Here is an 8,752-nt window from a genome sequence, read left to right as displayed (position 1 = left end):
TTTTGCCTGGCTAATTCAAAGCTCACTTATTTCCCAAAGGGAAGTTTTGCATTAAATAAGCATGAAAATAGAGCAGGTCTCATCTACATAAGAACTTCCATGAAACCCAGAGCTGAGATACTAATAATTAATGACTGGTTCTGAATCAGAGCCACCGAGAAGCACAACAGCCAGCATCTTTGTTAAACAGAGTAATGAGTTTCAGGATGTTGCCAGTAACACTCCCGTACATTTACCAGGGTGCTCCTACTGAAGAACCATACTGAAGTTTTCTTGTAGCATGTTGAGACAGAAAGAAGCTGCTGTCTTTGGAAGCGTGGGTGGCTGGCTCCAGTATTGCCCTAGACCTGCTGGGGTTCACAACTCACACACTGAAGCCCCGCAATAAGGTGAAGGCTCCGACTGCTGCCTCGCCAGCCGCCGGCATTGGAACTTCTGAGCTGCGCAGGCGGTGGCTGGCAGAGCCAGGGGCACTGGGATGGCTGGCCAGAAGGAACAAGGAGGTTGGATGAGGTAAAGAATAAATACATTAGGGGAAAACAGCTTGCCTTGATTTCCACAGTATGAGGGGCAGATTTCTGGTAATTTCATCAACAAGTTTAGAATTAGCTCTGATCCCACCACAGGATGAGATGAACCTATGGGCATGTCGTTGCAGGAGTTGCACTTCAACCGGCCGTACTGTCCCTCATCAGCACGGCCGGCCGGCCGCCATCCCCCTCGCTCGGCAAGGGCGGGAAGAGCGCGAGGCGCCTGAGGGGGACGCACGCGCAAGCGCGAGCCGGCCGGCGCGCGAGCAGTAACTCCGCCCTGCGCCGCCCCCGCCCCTACACACCCCACTGCCGGCGGGAGGCGCCAGGGGGCGCTGCGGCAGCGGCCGCGCGCGGCTGGGCGCGGTGAGGGCGTGGCCGCCATCCTCCTCACGGCGGGCCGGTCCTCCCCCCACCCCCCCGGTCAGCGGAGACGGTCAGCCGGTGTCCGTCCCCTCAGATGGCTACTCAGCGGGGCCCGGTGGAAGAATTACCGCCATGCCGGGTAAAAAGCAGCACCGAAACCTGCCCGCGTCCTCCGAAGGCCGGAGGGGAGCAGGACGCTTTAAAACAACCTGTCGCGCTGCGCTGCCTGACGTGACTGCTGAGGGGAGGCTGGCGGCGTCACCTGGAGCCGGGCCGAAATGGCGCCTGGTGAGGCGTCGCCAGCCTGGGCACCGGCAAGACTGAAACGGCAGTGCACAGCCAGGAGGAGTCTAAATAAACGTCAAGCATGACGTCTTCCACCGGGCAGCAGGCTGTGGGGCCACGAAGGTGTTCAAGGAGCTGAGCCGGGGCTACTCCCGCCTAGGAGAGGTGGTCCCACCGCTGCCTTCCTCCCATGAGAGCAGAAGTAGCCAGCAAGGGATGTCGTACACTGGAAACAGGCCTGGCCTCCAAACCGTGACCTGAGATGGGCAACTTGGTTAGTTTTCAAGCTGCTTTGACAGTGGAAGGTGGGATGAGGGCTGTCACACGTGCAGCCCTCTTATTAAACTGCTGGTTTTCAGTAGTGCTGTAGTGGTATGAGCAAAGAGGGACTTCTCGGCGAATTTGAAAAATCATATGAAAATACAATTGAAGACTTGAGAAATACAGTACGAACTTGGGCACCTATTTAGAGTGTTTTAGTCATCTACAATAAGAGATGAGATTACCGATATACAATAAGAGATTATTTGTGCGTGTGCATGTATGTCCCTGGAAGTTCACCTGCAATTCAGAGAACCATCCTTCTTCAGGGATGTGCCTCAGTTTAAATCACTCATTGCTAATGCCAGCGCTGTAATTTTGGAGCTTCGCCTACTGCCTTGGCAGAGGTCTCTTGGGCCTCAGACATAATATACATCTGAGGAGTTCTGTATCTGTTAAAAGTACACATTAAAATAAGTAAGATAAGGTAGGCTGACCTCAAGTTCCTAATGCAGCCCAGCTGGATAACTACACTGAGTCCTGAGTTCCCAGAAGTGATAGCGCAGATCGGCAAAGGAAGTGGAGCAATTATGCTCAAAACACTTCACTGACAGATCTTAACCAGCCAGCCTGGCAGTGAGGACTTTGGCAGAGGCTGTTGTACTCACGACCATAGAAAACAATCAATAGAAAAGCTTAACTTCCTGGACCTATGCTGAATACTAAGTTAGCAAAAGAGTACCTCATTATTATACTACTTTTTACAAGGAAGCCGTGGGCAGAGGAAATGTGACTCACTACAAACACTGGGATAAAAAGGCACTGTGCAAATGAACAAATAAAGCACTTGCAAGTAAGCTCCGCTGAGTGCCACTATCACATTCTTGTTGAGTCTCAGGACATTTCAGGATCCACTCCAAAAGTTCTTCGTTATTCATAGGACTAAAAATAGGTCTTGACAGCTAAATTGCAATGGTCAGCCAGAGCAGAGAGTAGCCAAATACCACTGATACACTGAACTTAAAACTTTGGACTCTTCCAAAAAAGACAAGGTAGGTGACAAATTTCCGGTGAAGTTGAACCAAATGTTGACGGTATCAGTTTTTGTCCTCTGACATAATGTCTCTCCTTTCCAGCTTATGATTTTTCAGTAATAATATTGCACCTAAATATACACAAGCCCACAATTGCAAAACACTTGCCCTGGGGAAGTTAAAACAAACAGATGAATCCCACATATATTTTTCCCTGTCATTAACTTGTCTTCCAGAGTTTCACTGCCGCTCTGAAGGCTGTTTCGAACAATGTGCCATCTTTTTTCTCCATTTCTTCTCAGGAGTGGGCATCCTGTCTTGTCCACTCTTCTCCTGGGTCCTCTACATTAGTCTCAAAATCACAAGACTTGTTATTTTTTATATGGAAAGCACAATGTATGCAAGGTTTGTTACAGAAGAAAGGATGCTAAGATCATAGTGCTATGCAGAAAGTATCAGAAAAGAAGGTGTTGGTTTAGTCTTGTGAGAATAATTTAAAAAGTGACAACTTCAAGAAGTCTGTGGTGGTATAAGAAAGTAATGTCCCTCTTTGTCATAGGAGTGAATGCTGCGATACGGAGGTTGGACTAATTTGGAAGGACCAGAATGAAGAGAAAGGGCATGTGGCTGTATGGGACCTCAGGAGAAAGAGGTTTGTGCGCTTCGTTCCAGCTTTTCTCCCAGCATCGGGGTGGCCAAGTCACGCTGCTAATGCCAGTGAAGAGATGGAAAAATGAAGGCAGTGAGACTTGCCCACTGCGGCACAAAGGCAGCTGGCAGTGAGGCCACCATCGCAGTGGGTTCAGCCTGCTCTGGAGCAACAACCCTTGGCCCAGGGGCTCACAGCAGCTTCAGTGAGGCACCCCACACAGGCTGCTTCACTTCAAAAATGTCTTGAGAAAACAAGGAAAACTTTTTACCTCACTGCAACAGGTCTGACCAAAAACCAGCCGTGGGGCACATCTGAAATCCACAGTGGGATTTTCAGCACATCCGACAGACTTGCTCTTCTGTGACTTTCACAGGCGCTCGCATGCATGACTCTGCTCTTCTGCGCTCTCCTGGCATGGGGGTTTGTTCGCGTCATTTACCTTAATGCTGCCTTGAGAACAGAGGGATGTGGTTCAGTGATACTAAACCTGAACGTGTAGGGGACACAGCCTCACATGTCTAGGCTGATTGCTCCTCCCAAAGCTCATTCCCCTGCATGCTTCTGGAAAACTGTTCCACCCCAGGGTGAGCAGTGAGGTGCAACTAGTGCAGTCATCTTATCTCACAGCTGAAAAAAAAAACCTGACAAGGTCCTAAACCCTCCCGAGCTTTGAGATCCTAAAAGGGAGCACCTCAAAAACAGTATTAGGGCCCTGCACAGCCTTGGGCAAAGCTCTGTTTGAAGAAAAACACGACCAAGGTGCTTTTTAAAAGAGTAACAACTCCAAAAGAGATGTAACAGAAATAAAAGGAGTCATGGATCCTTTCTGCCTGTTGTGTCGTGGCAGGTACTGGGCTGCAGTTCAGCAATCTCCTGCCAGGCTGCAGCTAACAGCACACCATCTCTTAGGAAAACACTTTCTTCACAAAGCGTCTATGGCCCGGTCTGTGCCAGCTCCCTGGATTTACTGTTCGTCTCCCGTCCTTGCAGGAGCCATAAGTGCCTTTGCTGCAAGTCTGCTGCCGTGCTGGGCTGCCACCGGCAGGGTCCCTCTGGGGGCCCAGCCAGACCTGTGTGGCAGTGAGCCCCGCAGCCACAGCCAGGGTGAGGGGCACAATGCCCTCCAGTGCAGCAGGCATCAGGGCTGTAAAGCCTCTATTCCACCCCCAGCCAGCACACTGATGGGCGTGGGATGGGGACACAGACACCTTACAACCATGACCCCACTGCAGAGCGTGCTGGCACTTTCTGTCCCGTGAGGGCTCTTTTCCCGTGGGTGAAATGACAGTGGTAGTGCTTGTTTTCAGAGGACTTTGTGGAGAGAAGACACCAGGTAAGCACCTTCTCTTGATAACGGGGAAAATTAAATGATGGTGCTGTGAGGCCAAGGCTGGCTGTTGCCTTTTGACACCTCTAATTTGAGCAATTACTGACAGTGCTCCTGAGGGGAATCAGACTGTGCTGAGGTCTGTGGGACCTGTAACAGTGAGCTGACAGGAGAAGCCCTGCCTCTCTCCCTCGCCCCAGTCACACAGCAGCAGGCAGGCAGACACCTTTCAGGAGAGCGCTGCTCGTGTCTGGCCCCCCAGGTTGGTGCTGGTAGGCTGCAAAGGACCCCCATGTCATCTCCACTCCCTCCCGGGGTCAGAAGAGCTGTTGCCATCCACAGCCACACACCTTCTGAAAGCCTGCTCCAGTGGGGACTGAGCATCGAGGGCTGCTCGGAGAGCCAGGCCTGCTCTGCCACTGCCTGCTCTGCCCATCTCCTGCCTTGCTGCAGGAGAGCTGCCTGGGCATGACCAGCCTGCCGCTCACTTGGATTTATCTTGGTAAAAAGCATGAGCACAGGATGGGGGAAAGAGCTGAAGGCAAGATCTGCTGTAAGTCTCTGCACAGGTCACAGTAGAGAGAGGGAAACTGAGGCACTGGGGAAGGACAGGGCCCAGCTGCTGCTGGAAGCAGGGCTTGGCTCTCCTGGTGCGTCAGCACCACGGCACACCATGGCTCCCACACTACAATTTCCCTTGCTTCCTCTCCTCACTGGTTTCCCTTATCACATCAATCAAAATCCCATTTTCTCACCCCTGTTTTAGCATCTGAAAGCTGAAGACATAAACTTCAGTCAGCTCTTTTGAATTAATGTCTTGGTAAGGCTTTTCTGAAGGAGTAAGGTAGAGCTCAAACCCACACCTCACTAACACCTACTCACCTTCAATATTGTGAGCAATTACTTAATATTTGTAAAAGTTCTGTGAATGCTTTAAGTGATAAATACTGCTATTACATGCCATTAGCTTTTCTTTCTCCTCTTTCTTCTACCTAAAGCTCCTGCTTTGTTTACCGACAAGGGTCAGGTTCAACCACAGGGAATTAGTACCTCAACACAAAAGCCCTGTATGGGGAACAAGGCATGGCTCAGTGTGTACAGAAAGGTGGCAGAATGGGACCATAAATAAATTACTATAAATCATTACTTGCTTCCACAGCTTTCCGGAAGGGAACAAAACATTTCCTTGCTGTGTAGCTGAATTAAAGAGCCTTTTCTGTAGCCCGTTGTACCACAGCTAAGCATAGGTCACAGCAAGGTTTTCTGGAGATGCACCCAAGCCTGCCGTGCAGCAGATCAGCGTGATGGAACCAGGCACCCAAGCACCCAGCCAGCCTGCCTGCCAGCTGCTGCTATAAACCACCGTTCACTGCCTCTGCCCCTCGACTGCCTGAGAATGAGACCTACAGGGGATAATCTTTTAGCCCAATGTCACAGAACGTCATGTATTGAATACCAGCAGTCCTGGGCTAAAGGTTATTGGCTGTATTATTACCTACAGTGTATTACCCTAGTTTATGTGCCTCCAGGGTATTTTTTGTGTTTCCAGATGTGGAATGAGGTCTTTCTGTTAATCTTCTGGGAGAGTGTTTACTTCTTATTACATGAACACAAGTGGGAAAAAGGTTTCATCATTTCATTTTGTATGAAAAGCTACAAAGCTTTCAACTAAAGTGTGTTGTAAAAGCAAAACACACAATTCTCATTATGTAGTTCTTTTTTTCTCCTCCTTTTTTCTTTTAGATAGAAATAACAATCAGAAACATTATTAAAAATGCTTTGAATATGCCATCATCTCGAGTTGGAATGACACTCCTGACAGCTGCTTTATTGCACATTGCCAGCTCCTGCTTTCAAGAGTTATATAATTTACAGTGTTTGTACTTACTCAGAAAGGTCATCAAAAAGTTAAAAGTTGATAAATTCAGGAAAATATCAGCGAGACGAGATTACTCACAGCCGCTTAGCCAGGCTGTGCTCCTTGTGTTTGGAGAGATGCTTCAGGGCTCTGAGGCTAAAGCCAGGCCTTTGCAAGAGGGAACAACTTTGTCCAGATCCCAGAATTGTTCCTCTTCTCCTCTCTCCAACACACTCCAGAGTTAAAGTGGACTTCTGGTGAGAGGTCACCCCTAAAGATTTTTATCCTGTGTGAATGAAGCTGATGCGAGTGCCCTATAAGTTACCTAAATGCATAGAAACCCTTCCTGGGGTTTAGCAGGCTAAACCATGCATATAGCCTTGGGAAAGCATAGCATCATTACCGTCAAGACAGACGACAATGGGTGAGATGGCTAATTAGGGCTCACTGCTTTAAAAAATCAGGACTTTTCTTTCAAAGTATATACATGCTTTTAGGTTACAAAATGCTGGCAGCTGACTGAGATGCCACGGGAGATTGTGGATGCTGTTGCGTAATGTGAGAAAAGGAATCAAAGTTTATTGAAGACAATGACTCTGCCAGGTGTGATGGTGGCGATTCCTTCAAGTGTCTGCTGTGCGTCCCGTGTCGTCCCCCCTCCCCCCCCCCAGCAAGCTGCAGCTCATCACCTTATCACCCAGGGCTTATTTCTAGGAGCCTGCTCACTAGGACTCTTTTGGCTCTGGTTCCTCAGCACCCTGCTCTCCTCCTGCTGCTCCTATCAGATGGCTGGATCCATTGCATCCAGCTCCCGGAGATGGGTGAGCTTATTGCCACAAAGTGGCTTATTTTGTTTTTTTTCATGCCTCTTCCCCAGTTTCCTAAGTTGGTCTCCTGCCCTGCAGGACAGATAAGGATGAGCTTGCTGTAAGAAACTTAAGATAATAGATATTAAGATATTAAGCCAGATTCCTTTGTGTCATCTTGTCATGATATGTACCAAAAGGTATTTTGAGGAAACATCCTTGATTTAGAGAGAGACAGGCACTGTGAAGTCCAGGTACAACTGCGTTACAGAAATTCAAGGACGACTTGCTTTCCCTCATGTCTTCAAGAACAGGTTTCAGAGGTGTTCTGGGGGACCTCTTCTTGGGATTAGAGGTGTGCTTTGGTTCTTGCTCTCTCTGCTGAGAAGAGCTGGCTCCCACCCTGGGGCTCACTGCTAGGGCTGGAAGTTGACATAATTTTGCTTCAATTGTGGTTCCTCTTTTGAACAGACGCGCCCCCCCCCCTTCCCCCAATCTTGCCCCAGAATGTTTGTTCTTTCCTGGAAGATTTTTTTTGTCTATATTTTAGCCTTTGCTGGGTTTGGATCCTGACTGTGAACTTGGTCACCACTGTGATTAAATATGATTTTACCTTTCTTTAATTTGCTGAAACTGACCTGGCTTTCAGGCAGCGGTTCCCAAAGCAAGGTACCTAGCAACATGCAGTTTGTGATATTTTTAGTCTAGGAAACTCATATGATGTGCTCATGTCCCTGGTAATTAGCGTGTGTGTGTATAAATGTTGGTTCAATTTTCTTTGTGGTCTGAGATTTTTAGATTAGCTAAAGATTAACTAAATCATCTTGTTCTTTCCTATGATAATAAATGTCTGTCTATTAAAACACTTTTTGTCCTCATTACCATGGTGCCTTTGTGTCTACCTGAAGAGACAAACACCCCTGGTGTCTGTCTGGCCTTTCCACTCAGGTCCTGCATAGCAGGAGATTCCTGTTTCCCTGTAAAGCCCCATCATGTTTGTGTTAGGCTCTTCATAGGCACTGCTTGCCTGAAGTCTTCAAATCATTGTGCTTGCTGGGGTGCTGTTGTTTGTGTTGTGCAGCTAAATAAACTTAGAGCTTTAGCCTGCACAGGGCTCCAGGTGGGTCAGGGGAGCAGGGGGTGCAATCCTGACCTTGGTGCTTTGCTGTACATCAGGTAGCAGGAGGAGCTTGTCCTGATCCCCTGCCCTGTGCCTCTGCTAATGTGGATGCCATCATCTTCCCACTTGCTCTTCCACCGGGGCTGTCACTAGTGTCCAGCTGGCATGTCTCACCCTAGACTGCCAGACACTTTAAAACCTGGCATTTAAAAGGCAAAAAGTTCTATTTTTGTTCCCTGTATAAAAATGTTGAAAAGAAAGAAAAGTTAAACTTTGGCACATATGTTTAAAGAAAGCGTAAATTTCTTCAAATCTGAACCATGAAAGCTTTCCTCTTTTTTATCTGAAAATGTGCAGTTTTCTCAAGCAACTGTTTCTGCTGTTTCTAGAAATATTAAGTGAAAAATATAAACTTCTGCCTCTGGGTAAAGAAAAATTCTAACTATAATTTTTTTGTGTGAATTCCTAACCTGCCTTAAAATCAAGCAAACACACACCAACAGAAAAAAGCCT

General features: G+C 48.1%; 1 long non-coding RNA gene across 1 annotated transcript; it reads left to right on the top strand.

Annotated features, from left to right (window-relative positions):
• Positions 1–1,470: 1,470 nt before the first annotated feature.
• Positions 1,471–8,051, top strand: LOC138690776 (uncharacterized). The gene is made up of 3 exons (XR_011329564.1): positions 1,471–2,494; positions 3,036–4,461; positions 6,199–8,051. It is a non-coding gene; the product is annotated as an uncharacterized lncRNA (long non-coding RNA).
• The last annotated feature ends 701 nt before the right edge of the window (positions 8,052–8,752 follow it).

Source organism: Haliaeetus albicilla, chromosome 23 (genome assembly GCF_947461875.1).
Source record: "Haliaeetus albicilla chromosome 23, bHalAlb1.1, whole genome shotgun sequence".
NCBI classification, from domain to species: domain Eukaryota; kingdom Metazoa; phylum Chordata; class Aves; order Accipitriformes; family Accipitridae; genus Haliaeetus; species Haliaeetus albicilla.
The sequence above is the reverse complement of the archived record's forward strand: the minus strand, read 5'-3'. Positions and strand labels throughout refer to the sequence as shown.